Raw genomic sequence first — 18,130 nt, 5'->3', positions numbered from 1 at the left:
AAGAAAGAAATGAATAAATGATGGTAGAATTTTGCTCTTCTGAGAACAAAAGAAGTCCCTAAATATGAAGATGGCTTCATTTTTAAAATTGCATAATAACTAGAATTTCTCAACAGAGGAAAGTTTTATGTTTCTTTTTCTATCTTGTGTATGCTTTCGAGGCCTCAAGAAGATTTTTCTGGGCATCAGAGCTACTGAATTCAATCACTGCACCTTATATATCACAGAAGAAAAGAATATTATTAACCAGCAGCCAAAGTTAGGGGAGAAATGAAGTAATTTGGGGGTCAATGATCAACATCAATCTGTCCTTGGGTAACATTCTGTTCCAGTTTCAGCTCTCTCTGCCAAATCTACACTTTCCCACATCATTTAAATATGACTTAAATATGACAAATGAACATACTCTTGATCCCAGACTTGGTCTTGGGAAAGAGGGCATAGTCTTCTAGAGAGCATTGCTTGCTCATGCTAACCAGAAGTGCAAGGGCAGAAACAAAATACAGTAGCTAATTTTTTACATTTTACATGTATTTGAAGCATGTGGCAATCATTTCTGATCTCCATCTTTAGAAATGGCCCATCAGGAAGAACATCACGGAACGGTGACATGAGTCACTTGTCTATCTGTATTATCATCTGAAGGAAGCAGACTTGTTCTCAGGGGGTCAGCATCTGTAGTTCTCAGAATGAGGAACAAGTAGCTCAGCAGAAGGGGAAGTAAGCAGATACCACATATGGACAGAGATCATCAATTTTTTTATAAAAAGAAATTTACTGGGGGAAAATTCCTTAAAAAACCAAAGATATTTCTGTGTTCTTTGTAGGTAGGCTATACTGATTACTGATTTTTAATTCAATATCTAGCTTAAAGTAATTAGATTAATATTTAAATCATTTTAAAAACTCAAGCTAATGAAAGAGAATTAAATATTTGAAAGAAATACAGTAGAATTTTAAGATATAATTTTAAAATGCCAAGTATCTACCTTAATGAATAAATAATATATTCTAAAGCTATGTACATCTTGTGATACTTTGTCTAAAGCTGAGAGCCAAGAAACTTCATTTGGAGGAAAACAGTTTCCCCAGCCCAGATATTTCTCAAGGCCAAGATAGGAAGGTCGATCTTGGTGTTTTTTTTTTTTTTGTCTTGTACCTCTCTGTGATGTTCCAGTGCCCATAGGCCATGATACGAGCAGCAGTCATGGTACGTTGATAGTTTTGACTATCATTGTGCTGCTGCCTGGTTTCTAGAGCCATCATCCAACACAGTCTTACCATAGAGTAAAGAGAAGGAAACAGAATTCTTTTACAAACTGCTATTTTGTTCTGCCCATTTTGTTCTCTCCTCAGTTTGAACATTTATTTCAATCAATTAAGTTCTGTTGAGGTCAATTTAATGAATATTCAGTTATTGCTTTCTGTCTAAGGAAGGAAAGTAAGTTATGTACTAGAGTATGAGTATATACCTGGTGGCAAGCTCAAGAGAATTTTGGTTAAAATTTTTCTTTCCATTCTCATAGAAAAATAAAAGTATGTAAGCAGTTGGCAGTTAATTCAAAAATTATATTTTTTGAAGGCAAATACTATAGAGTATACCTGAGTCTTTTATTTCAGGTTGTTTCAACAGAACATAAAGGCAGTGCCATAAATCTAAAAAAATCTCAACTGTTTCTTCATCATAATATATACTTACATGCTTACCACCTCTTAGATGCTTTTTTCAAGCAACATCTCAAGTGTAGAACTTGTGTTAAAGCTATACTTCATCACATTCTTCTCTCAAACTTTTTCTCAACTATATTCCCCAATCGTAATCACCATTCATCTATTTACCCATGCTAGAACTTGGATCATTTCTCCCTTTCTTTAATTTCTGCACATCAAATTGCTCATTACATCTTATTAGATCAATTTTTGAAATGACTCATAATCCCTCCCCTTCCTTCTATTCTTGCAGCTCTGCTTTGTTTCCAGCCTAGACTGCTATAGTACACTTTCCTTATTTAGGTTTTTGCCATTCTCATCCATTCAAAGCTGCTAGAATTATCTTTCTAAATGTGGATTTGATCATCCATACCTATGATGAAATCTACTAAATGATTCCTCATTACCTGTAAGAAATAGTTCCATTTGGAGCCCAAAATATACTCCAAGTCTTTGCTCTTTTAACTCTGCATTTCCATATTTCTATATACCAGGCATGCTGAATTATTTGCCATACCTTAAAATCCCTTTCAGGAGACTTAGCTTGTGCATCCAGTTGTTCTTGATCTCACTTCTTTTATTCCTTTTCCATCTGAAAAAATTAAATATTCAAGCCAGGTAAAAGTAGAGATACATTTAGGTCATCATACTCCTGGTGAGTTCTCTGTGTCTATTCTTTCAACATAATCATTAATAGCACTTCCTGTCACTCTCAGTTGTGGCTAACTGGAAGAATCCCTTAACCAAAAGTCATCTTTCTAAAATTTCTTGAATTATCTAGGAGCAAGTAGTTGTTTTTGAAACACTAAATGGTTCTACATCTCTTATATCACATAGTAGTGTAATAAATTATGTATCTAAAATACCCTGATAAGCTGTGCATTCTGTAATAGCAGGAATAATGGCTAATCTTTCACATACACTTAGTGTGTGTTAGACACAATTCCAACACCTTATAAGTAAATTTCACTTGTGCATTCCAATAGTCCTGGGAGGAAGGCAGTCTGCTCATCCCCATTTTGCAGAGGAAGCAACTGAGGCAAAGCAAGTTTATATAACTTGATCAAAGTCACATACCTGACAGGAGGCAAGAGGTAGTGCTATAAGACAAGGATATGGCCTCAAAGATTACACTCATGATGTGCAATATACAGACTCATCTTGTGTCCCTATCACCTTAGACCAAGTATCTAAGAGATGCATGATAAACACCTTTGTAAATGAATGATTTTTAGGGAATAGAGAAATGTCATTTCAAATGTCCCAGTGAAGTAAATTCATACAGTTTTAATAGTCGGTTATGTCAAAATACTTTGTACTTCCTCATTTTTATTTTGTAAAATTTCTGTAATATTGCTGTTAACTCCATCCTGTTAAATAATTATATAAAACACTTTTTGAAAGTAATCACTAGCTTTCCTACACTTTCTAAATTTAGAGCTCTCTTTTGTTGGTTTTTATTTTTACTTGTTTGCTTGTTTTAATAACAATAATAGATTAAGGGTTGGCATAGTAGTGGGAAATCTTGAAATAAAAATAAATAGAGAAAATAAAATAAAATTTCTGAATTGTATATTTGTTGGGAAGTGAAGGGATGACTGAGACTTTGACCTTATTAGTGGAAATAAGTGACAAGTGACCATAATTCCCTAAGCAAGTATTTGTCTGCATCAGAGAGAACCTGCCTCAATAGTTGGTGAATTCTTGAAGAGTTAAGCAGAAAAAAAAACATAGCGGTTCTTTATTTTTCAGTACAATTAGATTCGCATGTTAAGCTTAAAAAAACAGATAAAAAATACATATGAATACTCCATACTTAAATGTAGTTATTGTTAATAGAAGAGATTTAAGAAACCAAGCAAAATTGTATACATTTAAGAAGAATTATTATAAAATGTACCAATCTTCAATCCTCCTCTAACTGGAGTCTGATTCCCTAATGATTTATTTGTCTATACATGCACACAGGTACACACACACATACACATACTCTGACACACACTCTTCCCCACTCATACACACTCACATGCACACACATGTATCTATCATAAAGTTCTTTTTGGATTATGTTACAGGAAAAAGAAACTGATATAGGCAAGTTTGTCTTTAAGCAGACAGGACCTCAGATCAATTAAAGGAAATGAGCTTTATGAGAAAAACATTAAGCGGACTCCTTCCTGGATTATTTTTCTAAAAGAAAATTTCTCCTCTAATTAATGCCTTGAAGCTTGTTGCTGCAAATTGAAGTTTATGTCAAATATTTGGCAGTGCTTCAAGGGAAATGATTCAGTTCACCTTGATTCTCTAATTGAGATGTTTAGGGGTGCTTTGTTTCCTTTTTTATCTGGAAGTGTGATGACATTGTCTGCATGGGATGTTTCAACTTAGGTTCTCACTTCTTTTCTTGCTGAGTGCTAAATTGTTTTTTAGTCTGTCTAGCAATCTGTTATTTTTTTCCTCCCCTCATAGTGTTCAGTATTTGTCTTTAAAGAGTTGTCAACTGTAAAATGCAAAGAAAAAGGTATATGCAATTAAAGTGAGGCAAAAACAACTGTCATATAAAAGCCATTAACCCCCTAAGTACCATAATTTTTGGTATATCTGACAGGTCTCTTCGCAGTTCCTTCAACTCTAGTCATTCTCATTTCTTTTCCTTCATTTTAAAGATACCGGTTATAGGACAGTTTAACAGTCTATATAATATGTCAATAAAATTTTGTCAAATCAGAATCCATGTGTAACTAGCATATTTACTAGACATGTTTTCAGAATGAATAAATAATTTTAGTTTGTTTGGAAGAACAATAGTTAATCCTTATATTTTACACTTTGATTTTATTTGCATTCATTCTTTCATTCACTTGACACATATAGTTAGTTCTCAGTACTTTCCAGGACTGTGCTTATCCACTGTATAGACATATTGGATAAGACAGGAAAGGTTACTGACCTTATGAGTTTATAACCTAGTAAGATTGACAAGTGACTAATAAATTATGACTTAACTACAATTGTTATAAATCACATGAAAAAACAGGTGGAGATGTATGAGAGAAAGTGATCCTGAGAGAGCCCCCTCTGAAGGTTAGAAAGGGAATAAGCTTGAAAAAGACTTGAGGGAGTTGCCTTATCTTCAGGGGGTACAGCTTGTGTGAGGCTATACATAGAACACAAGACTTCTGTTGATAGAGAGCAGGAGGATGAGGAGGGAGATAGCTAAGATTTTTTGATGGCTTCCAGTTTATCAGTTCTGGTGGTTTACAGCTATATGTTATAGAAAACAGCCATGCTAATTGGTTTTAAAAATAAGGAACCATATTACCTCTCATGATATGTGGTCCAAAGGTAGGGTGCTCCATGTGGGTTAGGATTCCCAAACCTAGGCTTTTGCATCTCTCTGCCCATCTATCTCAGTGTGGTGAATTTGCCTTCAGTCTGGCTCCACTCATGGTTGAAAAATGGCAGCCACAGTTCCAGGCATTCTAACTAGACATGATAATATTCAGAGCATGGCCCTTTCTCTGCCTTATCGCTCTTTTTAGAAGAAGAAAATCCTTTCCAAGATGCCCCAAGTTGACTTTCTCTTCTGTTTTATTAGGCATAAGTGGGGCACAACATCCTTTCCTAAATGAAGCATTAAGAAGGGGAATGGAATTGACCAGTGACATAATGAGCTTGGGGATGGAAATTGACCAGTCAGATCTCATGACCACTTCAGATATCCTGAATTATCTTCATGTCACTTTGATGCGGATATTGAAAACTCTAGATTTCCTTAAAGGAGACTTACTGGTCAAATATATTTGCAATTTAAAAATCAGTTCATCCTAATTTCTTAGCAATTACTATTAACATATCTATTGCTTAAATTAGTAAACTTAAAATTTGAGAAAATTATAGTAGTTCATGTATGTTAAGTTTATTCATGCAGAGTACTAAAGTCTGAGGAAGAAGCAGCAGATGCTGTTGGAAATGATACGTTGTATCTTCCTTGCCATTTACTGTGACAATGAACAATATATCACATTGTCTTTACTAACATGAGAATTTAAACATAGAATAATTTTAAAAAGGAGAAAATTAAAAATATCACAAAGAAAATTTTTGTACCGACTGTACTCGACTACCTTTTATTATATTGATGATAGTTAATTATAATAATAGTTACTTTTCATTGAGAGATGAATATCTGGTGGGTGTTAGACATTTAGTATCTTAATTCTCATAACATCATATGTGCAGAAATTTTTTATTCCTGTAATTTTGAAGTTCAAAAATTTTCATACGGTTAATTAGTGAGAGAAAGTGGCACTATTCATAGTTACCTGTTCTACTCTAAAGCTATTGCTCTTATTATACAAATATTCTGCCTGATGTTATGTCTTGACCCTGGAAAGTCCCAGAGGAATTGGAATACGGCTTTAACAATCAATGGGCTTTCGAAAATCCCATTAAGAATTTCTACCAAAAATCCATTTGTCAATAAAATGCTTTAAAAGTTTACATTTCTGCCTTTCATCAGTAGTATCCTAATTAACATTGATTTGGTATTATTATACTTTCATGGTAGTTTCATTTCTAAAAACTTTGTTCTTTAATTTTCATAAGTTTAGCTATCTAAAAATTGAACAGGACATGAAAAAACATTTGTTCTCCACAGATTTTCATGCTTCATGTTTGGCCTAAGAAGAGTAAACTTTTCTTGCAGGAAAATTCAAGGTATTTCTGACTTTGGGTAGATCACACTTATCTTTCTATTGTTTTGATATTTTTTCAGAAATTTTTACTTGCTTACTCACCAATACAGTGTTATGTGAGATATCTTTCATTTTACTCTTTTGGATAGAAATAGTAACAACATTTTTAAAAATTAACTTCCATTGAGCTAAACAAATTCTACTAAGAAGGCTCCTTTCAAGCTTATTTTCTTTTGGTTTAATTTTTTGCTTTTCCTGTTATGTACCTACTCTACCATTGATTTATCGAAAATATGACTGCTAGCTGAGTCCCACTGCTAGTTTTACAAGTAGGAAGAATATTTTAAGATGCAGAAAAGAGAGGTCGAAGAGATAGTTCTTTAGATTAGATATATAGAAAATATTGGGCTGTATTTCCCTTACCCATGGCTAGACTACTCCTGGCACTGAGTTTATATTTCAAAGAATCCAAATTCAGAACCCCTCACTCTCATAATGCCTTACAGCTAGGATGATTTAGCAAATAAAAATATGACACTAGTTAAATTTGAAGTTCACATAGAAAATGAATATTTTTTTTTTAGTATGTCTCATTTAATAGTTGAGACATACAGAAGAATAGCCACCTAATGCAAGTGCAATAGAAGTCCTTATTATGAGCCACCTAAGGGCTAAGACTGAACTTTCCAGCCACACAACTTATCAGAGTTCCTGGAATGTAGTGGTGGGTGGCATCAGTGATAGAAGAAGTAGGCACAGTGGTTAGAGAAGAAAATAAGGAGGGAAAAATGTGTTTGCTTGATGGTTGTCCTTTGAAATGATGAGATGTCTCAGATTCTGTGTCACGGCTTGAAGACAGTATTATTTATTTGCACTACCAAGAAGCAGCAACTAACAGAAGACATGTGGGCACCTAAATCTCTGATCTATGATACTGCATCAATAGTAGTCATCACTATTAAATGTCTGGCCAACCTCCTAATGTTAGCACAAAAGGCTTATAGAATTATAAGGATCATTCAAAAAATGGATTCTTTTTCATACCACCTAAAACATTTTCGGTCACATACTACCTTGGCATTTTTAAGGGATATCCTAAAAGCTATCACTTAAGAGTCAAAAAATAATTCACTTGACTAAGCATCTGACTAACTAGAAAGCACTAACTTAAGGAGAATATCTAGTATAAGTTTAACAGAAGCAGAGCTTCCCCCCCCTCTTTGGTTTTCTTTGCAAATCTTAGAGAAATGTATACTGACAATATCATTAAATGTTGTGACAGTTTATTTTTTTCTATGTGGAATTCAGAATCTGGAATGAATAGTTCGTGCATTTTCCTTATGTGATGTGTTTTGATTTGTATCTTTTAAGATGTAGAACCAGAATCAAATTGACTCATGATGTTTCCTAGTCATCCATAGCTCCTGTCACTATCTCTGTTAAAATGTGACATTTCATAGATGGTTAGTTCATAAGTCTATACAAAAAAAAAAAAAAAAATTCTTTAAATAATATATCTGGAACAGCAAAGACAGCTGCAGGTTATGGTTGACTAAAACTCACACATTCTTTTCATAACATTCTGTGATATTTGTCTGAACTAATAACCACATACTATTTGAACTCTGAATCTTGGAAAATTGTTAGAGGTTAAAAAATAAACAGATGACCAATGATGTCTGAATATTTATGGGGGGGAAATGTACACAATTTATGAGTCATAAACATTTTCTCAGTAGCTATACTAAGGCAGCATTTGCTTTTCATTAACAAAAAATAAATATTTTAAAATATTCCCCTAAACTTTAATTTATGTATTTCAGTATGCTATTAACAATAAGCAATAAGAATAGAGCATTATAATACTAAAAATACCAATTGGGGGAGAGTCGATTTGAATTATAGAGATGTTTGTTATAGGATGTGTAACAATAGGGTAAGGCCAGAGAGTTCTTGAGTCTGTCACTATTTCTCTAGGCCTCAGTTTCCTCATCTTTATAATGGGAGAACCAACCTACTAAATATCGCTTAACAATTTTATAATCTTTAGATCTTAAAAGCAATATTGTTGATTTTAAGTAATAATTAGGTCTGACATTTTAAAATAATTTATTTTAGTAAATTAGATTAATGTTATAATTATTTTTATAATTATTATAATGTTATAATTATAACATTACAATTATTAATGTTATAATTATAATTAAAAATGATTATACCCTTTTAAAAGAGGTTCTTCTAAAGTTTTGAAAACTATAGGAATAGTTAGTCTCCATGGATGCTGGCTTTGTTATTCATTTGATGCAAAATCATTTTAAATGAATAGCACAAATATTCAGTTATGGGGTACCTCTGGTGCAAAGATCTTCAACCTTGCAACATATGTTATAGCCCAGTGGCTTTTGATATCTCCAACTATGTGTGTAAAATACAAATAAAATATAAATTAGACTACTGAAGAGCTAGGTTCTATGTCACTCAAAAAAGAGTCTCTTTATAGACAACAGCAACTAAAGTGTAAAAACAACTATTCTAACCCTAAAGTTCTATTAAATTATACAATAACAGAGAAATAATATTTTTAACTTCCTCCCCTTATCAATCAACTGGGAATAATATGAAAAAATTAACATAATTAAAAAGAAAAATTAAGGTATAAAATAAAAGTTAAGGGGCATGGAGAATATATAAGCCACAGTACACAACTAATTAATATATGTGATAATATGGGCATTGTCTTATACTTACCACATGGTAGGATTGCATACCTCATGATTTGGAGTTAGTTTCATTGTATAGCTTGCTTTGAGAACTGAAATGTGAGCAGAAATAGCATTTGCCACTTCAGGGCAGAAGCATTAAGAGTATGTAATTTGCCATGTTTCTTTATTCTCTACCACAAGCAATAATAATGTTCCAGAGGATAGTGTCCTCTAATTAGCCTAGGTTCTGGAATAAGGACAGAGTGAAGCAGAACTTGTAACATATATACTATTGAGAGTTGCATGTATAAAATATAAAATTTTGTTGTTTTAAATAACTGAGGTTAATATACTCTGTGGACTCATGTAGACAAAATGCAATTCCAGTTTTTGGTTTATATGAGAAACAAAATCAGATCTATTGAAAGTAAAGGTATAAAAAGATATAGAAAATAATAAATTTTTGGAAGTTAAACAACATACTTCTGAGTAACCTAAGAGTCCAATAAAAAAATCACATAAAAAATTAGAAAATATTTTGAACTGAATTAAAATGAAAGCACAACATAGATAACATTTGTGGAATACACTTAAAACATTCCTAATATGCTTATATTAGAAAAGAGAAAGATTTCAAGTTAATCATGTAAGCATCAACTTAATAAATATGAAAAAATAAAAGTGTCCCAAATCAGCAGGAAGGAAATAGTAATGTAAAGACCAGAATGATGTTGAAAACATAAAAGCACAGAGAAAAATTAGTGAGACCAAAAATTAATTCTTCAAAGATTTCAATAAAATAGATAAGCTCCTAACAGACTGATGAGGAGAAAAGTAGCAAAATTTCCATTATCAACCACTTGTGCTAATGTATTCTACAACTTAGGTGACATGGGAAAATTGTTTGAAAGACAAAAATCACCAAAGCTTATTCAAGAAGAAATGGATAACCGAAATAGCCCTATATTTATTAAAATAATTCAATTTGTAGGTTAAAATTTCCCACAAAACAAAGGAACAAACAACAAGAAAAGAAAAATCTAGTCACATGTAGCTTAACTGATGAAGTCTACTAAACATTTAGGTAAAAAATAATAGATTCTATAATCACGGTTTTAGAAATAGCTCAGGGAATCCAGCAATTTGTTTTACAAAACGAGTCTTTCCCCAATAACAAGACAAGAAGAGGAAACTGCAAACTAGCACCCCATGAGCAGAAGCACAAAAATTTTTACTGAGATTTTTGCAAATAAAAAACATCAACTTATATAAAAGTATAATGCATCGTGACCAGATGTAGTTTATCTCAGGAATGCAAGGTTTGTTAACATTCAAAAATCAAATGGTAATTCTGGTTTACTGTTCTACATATAAGAGCTTGAAATTCACCACACCATCCTAACAACAAGTAAAAGCTGAACAGATTGAAAAATCAGGATCGATTAGAGAGGTGAATACTCAGAGCAAAACATGATTGGAGACACAGAGAGACAGTATACAGAAACTCACCAGTGGACACTGTCTCAGGAGACAGTGTCGGGTGGAAAAACCTGAACTGTAATTAAAGAATTGCTGGAGGCTTAGTGTGGACAACTTGAGAGTTAAAAAATCCAAGGGGCCCGGGCATAGAGGAGCCCCCACAATTTTGTGAGGTTTATCTCCAGGAATTTTCAATAAATATTGGAGACAAGTCCCTTCAGGCTTCCAGCCAGGAAACGGGATAAGGAGCCATTTTGAAATACCTAATAACACTCTGTTCTTAACAAGACCTGCCTCAGGGGAAACTAGTTAATCAGAGACTAACCTGCTGAGGATAGTCATAATGTATATTATCAGAATCTAACTGGCTCCGTTTTTTAAAATTAAATTTATTGGGGTAACATTGGTTAATAACATTACATAAGTTTCAGGTATATAACTTTATAATACATCATCTGTATATTTCATTATGTGCTTGCTACCCAAGTCTAGTCTCCTTTTAACACTATATATTTGTCCCCTTTTTATCCCCTTCAGCCTTTGCCACTACCCTTTCCCTCTGGTAACCATCATACTGTTGTCTATGAGTTTGTTTGTTTTGTTTGTTTGTTTTTTTGCTTCCTAGAAGTCCACACATGAGTGAAATCATATGGTTCTTGTCCTTTTCCATCTGACTTATATCACTTAGAATGATACTCTCAGGTACTTCCATGTTGTCACAAATTGTAATATTTCATCTTTTTATTGCTGAGTAATATTTCATTGTATAAATGGACCACATCTTCTTTATTCCATCATCCATCAAAGGATACTAAGGTTGTTTCCATGTCTTGGGTATTGCGAATAATGCTGCACTGAACATTGGGATAAATGTATCTTTATGAATAAGTGCTTTCAAAATTTGTGGGTAGATGCCCAGAAAAGGGATTGCTGGATCATATGGGAGCTCTATTCTTATTTTTTTGAAGCATCTCCGTACTGTTTTCCATAGTGGTTGTACCAATGTACGTTCCCACAAGCAATGTATGAGGGTTCCCTTTTTTCACATCTTTTCCAACACTTGTTATTACTTGTCTTGTTGATAATAGCCATTCTAACAGGTGTGAGGTGGCATCTCATTGTGGTTTTGATTGTATTTCCCGTATACCTAGTGAAGTTGAGCATTTTTCATATACCTGTTAGCCATCTGTATGTCTTCTCAGAAAAAGTGTTCAGGTCTTCTGCCCATTTTTTAATAGGATTGTGATTTTGTTGTTGAGTTGGTTGAGTTCTTCATTATTTTGGATATTAGCCCATTATCTGAGGTATTGTTGCAAATATCTTCTTCCATTTGGTTGGTTGCTTTTTTGTTTTGTTGATTTTTGTTTGTTTGTTTGTTTGTTTTGCTATGCAGAATCTTTTTGGTTTGATGTAGGTCCATTGATGAATTTTTGCTTCTACTACCTTGCCCTTTGGGGTCAAGTTCACGAAATCTCCTCTGAGACCAGGGTCCATAAGTTTAGTACCTACTAACTAACTCTATTGATGCTGATTTTTTGTTGCCTTCAGTACACTTGAGTAGACATATTTAGTCCAGATTAAGCTCAATTCCACATGATGAAAGAGTTCAGTAGTATTCTAACTTGGCTTCATGCTTGTTGGAAGACTTGCCAGATAAGGAACGTGACAACACAATATGACCCAACCAGGGAGAATAGATGTGGATAAAATTGAGAGTCTGATGGGCGATATCCTCAAAAGAAAAGAAATTTTTAAGAGAAATCACACTGTGAGACAAAATGAGAAAAATGGTCAGTTTATAGTGTTACTTGGTACAGGATGAGATTTAATTGATGATAATGACATTAAGTTACTAGAACCAGTTCTAAGCATATTAATCAAATTGCTTCCCTAGGATATTGAATAAGGATGCAGTTTTTTAAAAAGTAGAAATTAGTTCCTTCAAATCAGCCTGGAGTATAAGAGTCTGTCCTTAGTGGAACTTTTAAATCATGGGATTCCTTTGAAAGTCCATTTGTGTAAGTATTCTTTCATCTCCAACATAAAATGCTTAGTCAGACATTAAAAATAGTATTACATAAATTTGAGAAACAAAGCTTATTTCAGGGAACTTGGCGATCACCGCAGCGGTGGTTTGAAAAGACAGCCCCGATATTCTTTAACTATTTTCATATTACGTCTGTGTCTGTCTTTTAATCTCAGGCTTTGTCACTGCTTGACCAATAGAATATGGTAGAAGTGTTGTTCTGCCAGTTTCAGTGTCCAGTCCTTATGAAACTGATAACTTCCACTTCATATATCTTGGATATCGCTGTTGAAAACCAGTCTCCTAGTAGTGAAGATGCCCAAGCTTCCAGTCCCTTGGAAAGGGTCCATAACCAGCATAAAATTGCCAGTCACAAGATTGAGTCATTTTACAAGTACATCTTCTAGCCCAGGTGAACTCTTTCAGCTGACAGCATGCTAAGTAGAGGTTAACTGATTCCACCAAGCCCTTCCTAATTATACATTTATAATCAAAATAAATTACTGCTTTTCTTTGGAATAGCCTTGAAATTTTGAGGTAGGTAGTTGTACAGCTATGAATACCTGGAACAGTTATATGCTTGGTGACTCTGGAGTTCTGATGCCTGTGGAAATGTTCACTTTATGGTACAAGTTCTAACCAAAACAAATGTAGTAGTATCCTACTCCTTCAAGTCACTTTGAAGTCTTTGTTAAATCAGTAGCCTGCTATTATCTCATTTAGAAAACAATTTGACGAAAGACTTTACAGTATAGATGAAAAACTGAAGACAAGACTTTCAAGTAATTTGTTCCAAATCACACAGTTAATAGCTGAACCAAACCTGATTCATTGGTCATCATTCTTGATATGGTTGCCTTTCCCCGCCCCAAAATCTTTCTTTCTTACATTTCTTTGGATCTCATGGAGAATCTTTAGGCCATCTTTGAATCTCCTGAAGTGCTGCATTTATTACTATCATCTTTCTTTTTCTGGAGATTTCCAAGCTATCATCAATTTCTCAAAGGAGTTCTGGAACCCCCCCAGATTTTGTTAGTGTTATTTCTGCTGTTATAATAGAAAATTTTTGTTTTATTTTTACTTGCATATCTGCATCTTAGTAGAAACATGGTACCTGTTGCAGACAGATGTTCATATTTATGAGACATGATAAATCCAGATTATTAACAAATATTGTACTATGTTCCAGACACTCAGAAATGAATGAGGTATAGTCCCAAGCAGAGTCTTCTAATAAGGCATTTTCTCTTTTTTTCTCATGACTTCTGATCTAAAGGTTATAGTTTGATAAACATAAGCTGAACAGTTAAATACCTGCTTTCCTAATTTTTTTTTTTTTCCTGTCGCCTTATCCCAAATTAGGAGCATGGCTTTAAAAGCCCTGTTTTGGTATTTGTTTTGAAAGTTCTATTATTTCTCTAACCTTGTTTTTAAAGTTCTACTACTCCTTTAACCAGGTCTTTTCTGGCTTGCTCATCTTTCAGGTGATAGCAGTTTTGACAAAGCTTCCAGTTGTACTGAGTCCCTGAGCTAAAATAAACAAACAATCAAATAAAAACAATAACAATAACTTAATATTTTTGTTTCAATTTCAAATAGGAGTTCTCTGCCATTCTCTTTTCTTCCAAATAGTAAAACCAAGAATGAAACCTTAATTTCTCAATTGAGATTATTTCTATTTATACTTACTCTCCTAGGATTAATATCTTAGGAAAACAAAAGGAAGTAAATTTTTACTTTACAGATTCTGGAAGAGAAATAAAAACACACACCTTTTTTATCAGGTTAGTATGCCAACTAAATTTTTCTTAATTTTATTTTTTTAATTTTATTTATTTATTTTTTTTGCTTTTTAGCAAAGGTTAGCACAAAACAATGGAATAATCCTCCCCAAAGAGTACATCAGAAAGCACTGTGTAGAAAAAAAAAAAAAAAGTATGTATTTTCAGAGGACACTGGGCATTTTATAAGCCTGTAATTTCATTTGTTTCAGGACAGTCAGTGAAACAGTTGAAAGCCTATTTGGGTTCATTTTGTCATTTATGTAAATAAATTCCACTCGGGAATTAGTACTACATAATATAATGGTGGTCTCTAGAGAAATTTGGAGTTTCTCTGCCCAAACCATGGCTCTTCCTCTGCCCAAACCATGGCTCTACCTTCACTGGGTAGAGTGGTGGATGTGTACATGCCGAGCAGACTAGAACACACCATGCTTCTTTGGTTTGTTTGGTGCTGCCAGCCAGAAGACCTAATACTGACCAGAAAATGTATTGTCTCAACTGGGATATCTTTGAGAGTGAAAGGAAAAGCTTTTAATAATTATAGAATAATAAGTATAAGCAGGGCAAATGGAGATGTTCTTACCAAACTGTGACTTGTGGTGATCCATCATAGGTAATGGCATTGGACTAGAGTCTACTCTTTCTCTGAAATTTTTCTTTTAACTTTGTTTAAGCAAGGAGAGCCCTTTTCCCTCTAGAGTCACAGATGTAAGGCTGTGAACTTGAAATTGCCTCCGAATTTGTCACCCTCCATGAGTGCAATCTATATTAATTGCTGAGCAATTAAAGTATAACAAATAATAGGGAATATAAAAAAAATAATTATGATGTTTCTTTGGTTCTGATTTTTACTGTTCAGAGAACCATCCTCCCCTCACTGGTTGGTTATACAAGCTCATAAACCCCTTTAATGCTTAAATTTATTCATGTTGTGATTGTTACTTTTAAATAGGAGTATCCTAGTACACATGTATGAATTTCAAGAGTATTCATTAGTATAGAAACTTTCTCTGGGACAAGAAAAGACATCCAGTTTTATTATGGGGACATGAATGCTCTAATCCCCCTTTTCCTTAGCTTTGGCCATTTTGAAAATCACTTGTTCTTTGATTTGCCTATTCAGACATGAGCCCAATTCCTACTCATAGAGTGATCTCTGTGCTGGGATAAAGGAGGTATAGGCACATCTGTTCCGCATTAAAAATTAATCCTCATAGTTTCATGGGAGCTGAATTAGTTTGCCAGGAAACTTAATTAGCTTTTTCGGCAAACACTTTTTAGTAATAGTCATATTTGCCTAAGTAATTTTCTACATGTCTATCAATAACAAGCCAACCGACACTTCCTGCTTATAAAAAGTTCTGCATTTTCTTGGTTGCCTCTGTTCCAAGACTATTTCTTTAACATTCCCTTCAATCTTGTGTGCTCCCCCATATCCTTTCAATAAATTTATTTTATATAAGACAAAAGAAGTCAGTATTTGTTACTCATAACCAAAACACAAAAGCAAAAATGAAATAAAAACATTTATACAGAAAATAGAATGAGAAAGTAAGTTGCCAGCCAAAAACACTTTGAGAAATGTAGGATTATTGGAAATTGGTTATGTGGTCAATTGCCTCATATTCCATAATGGGAATCTGGATGCCCTTAGCATGCAGTGGTGAAATGCCTAATTATTACCTAAAGTAACTAGAATCACCATTCCATTGAGGGCAAGACTAAGTGGGATCATGAGAGCACTGGGATACAAAATGGAAGAATGAGGAATTATTGGATTGCTGATATTGCTTCTTAGGTCTCAGAAAATATAAAGAATGATGAGGTTAAATTTCTGTTTTTTTTTGTCTTGAGGCACAGAATGAAGCTGAAAGTTCTCTGATTCTGAAAATATCTCATTTTTTTATCTGCTGGACTTTCTGAGTTAAAAACAAAAAAGTCCAGAATTTGTCTCTGCAGGTTTCTGAATTTTAAGTTCAATTGAATTCACAATCATGGCATAGGTCTTATAGAAAAGGGCATTAGCCAAAGGAATGGACTAAAAATAGAGATATTTGAAACAAATTGAAAGACATAGAGGATTTCCAAACCTTCTAGCGCATCCTTAACTAATAATTCCAGAGAAGACAGTATTCTCTCCATTGTCTCCAGAAGCTAATAGCTGTTTCTCCCTTGCTTAAAGATGCCAGTATTCCCCTACTTGGGAGGTCACGCTTGCAGGAGGGAACCAAAAATGCCTTTCTTGCCTCTCTCCTCTCCTAAATCATATCACTGAACAAGTAACTAGCCTCATGAACACCTTCGAGGGGCTTTTTGAAACTGTTTTTGAAAGTTTTTATATGCACAACCTAATTGTAGAACTGAACTGCAAATTATTGTATGAATTGACTATTCGAGTGTCGAGTTGTTAATAGGACTCCACTTACCAGTGATTCTGAATGCAGTAAATAACATTCTGCAATTGATGGTTCCTAATTTCCTGGGTTGACTAGTGCAAACCTAAACCTACAGTAGACAAAAATTCTGGAGTGGCAGAAATCATTTGGTGAAATACAGAGGAAGAATTCAACAACACCAAAAATTTAAAATGCTGGACAATATATTCTGTATGTGAACCATCATCCCATCCCCAGCAATGTTTCTGAGGGGAATCTAGAACACAACTATTAATTTCCTAGGGCTGTCATAATAAAGTATCACAACTGAGCAGCTGAAACAACAGGAATTTTTGTCTCACAGTTCTGGAGGCTAAAAGTCTGACATCAAATTGTCAGCAGGGCTAGTTCCTCCTAAGCCCCATAGGAAGATATTTTGTGACTCTCTCCTAGTTTCTGGGGTTTTGTTTGTTTGTTTGTTTCTGTTACTCTTTGGCATTTCTTGGCTTATAGATGTCTTCATCATCACATGGTGTTCTCCCATGTGTACCTGTGTACCTGATATCTCTGTCCAAACTTCCTTTTTTCATAAGGATACCTGTCACATTGGATTAGGGCCCACCTTAGTGACCTCATCTTGATCATCTGCAAAGACTCTTTTTCCAAATAAAGTCACATTCACAATTACTGGGGTTACTACTTCAGCATCTTTGGGGGGACACAATTCAACTCATAACAACAACCAAAGATCAGAAAGATATTTTCATAATTAAAACACCAGTGTATTTTTAACCTATATTACTAGCTAATCTCTTTGTATCTGGTTATTTATGTCCTACAGTTAAACATGGAAGGATGAAAAGGACTGTTCAGTTTTATTTCTGAGCAGATTTGGGTTAGATACCCTTTCAATGTCCAGTTTTACACTCTGTTCAGTTTAGAGTTGAATTGTGTTTCTCAAAAAACAAAAGGCAGATTGATGCATACTACTTTCTCCTAAAACTAGGAATCAATTAATAATTCTCGATTCTAGATATAGAAGAAAAACTGAGGTTTGATAGGAAAATATTAGGTAGGGAGAGATAAAAATCAAAAATGGAACAATGACTGGGGATATAGGTATAAAAGATGTGTTTAAAAAGAGGGCTACTAATAATGAAAAGTAGGTGAGAGTATTTCCAACATAAAGATGCTTAGCATATTAGAAAAATGATTTATATTGAAATTGATATAATTTAAATAACTAATAGGAGATCACATAATTTTTTCACTATCACTCCATTAACATAAGTGATTTGTCTTATAGCTACATAGTAGACAATCGGGCAATATTTGTTGAATGGATTAATTAATCAAT

This window comes from Pteropus medius, unplaced genomic scaffold, assembly GCF_902729225.1.
Source record: "Pteropus medius unplaced genomic scaffold, Ma_sr-lr_union100, whole genome shotgun sequence".
NCBI lineage: Eukaryota > Metazoa > Chordata > Mammalia > Chiroptera > Pteropodidae > Pteropus > Pteropus medius.
Note: the sequence above shows the minus strand (reverse complement) of the source record.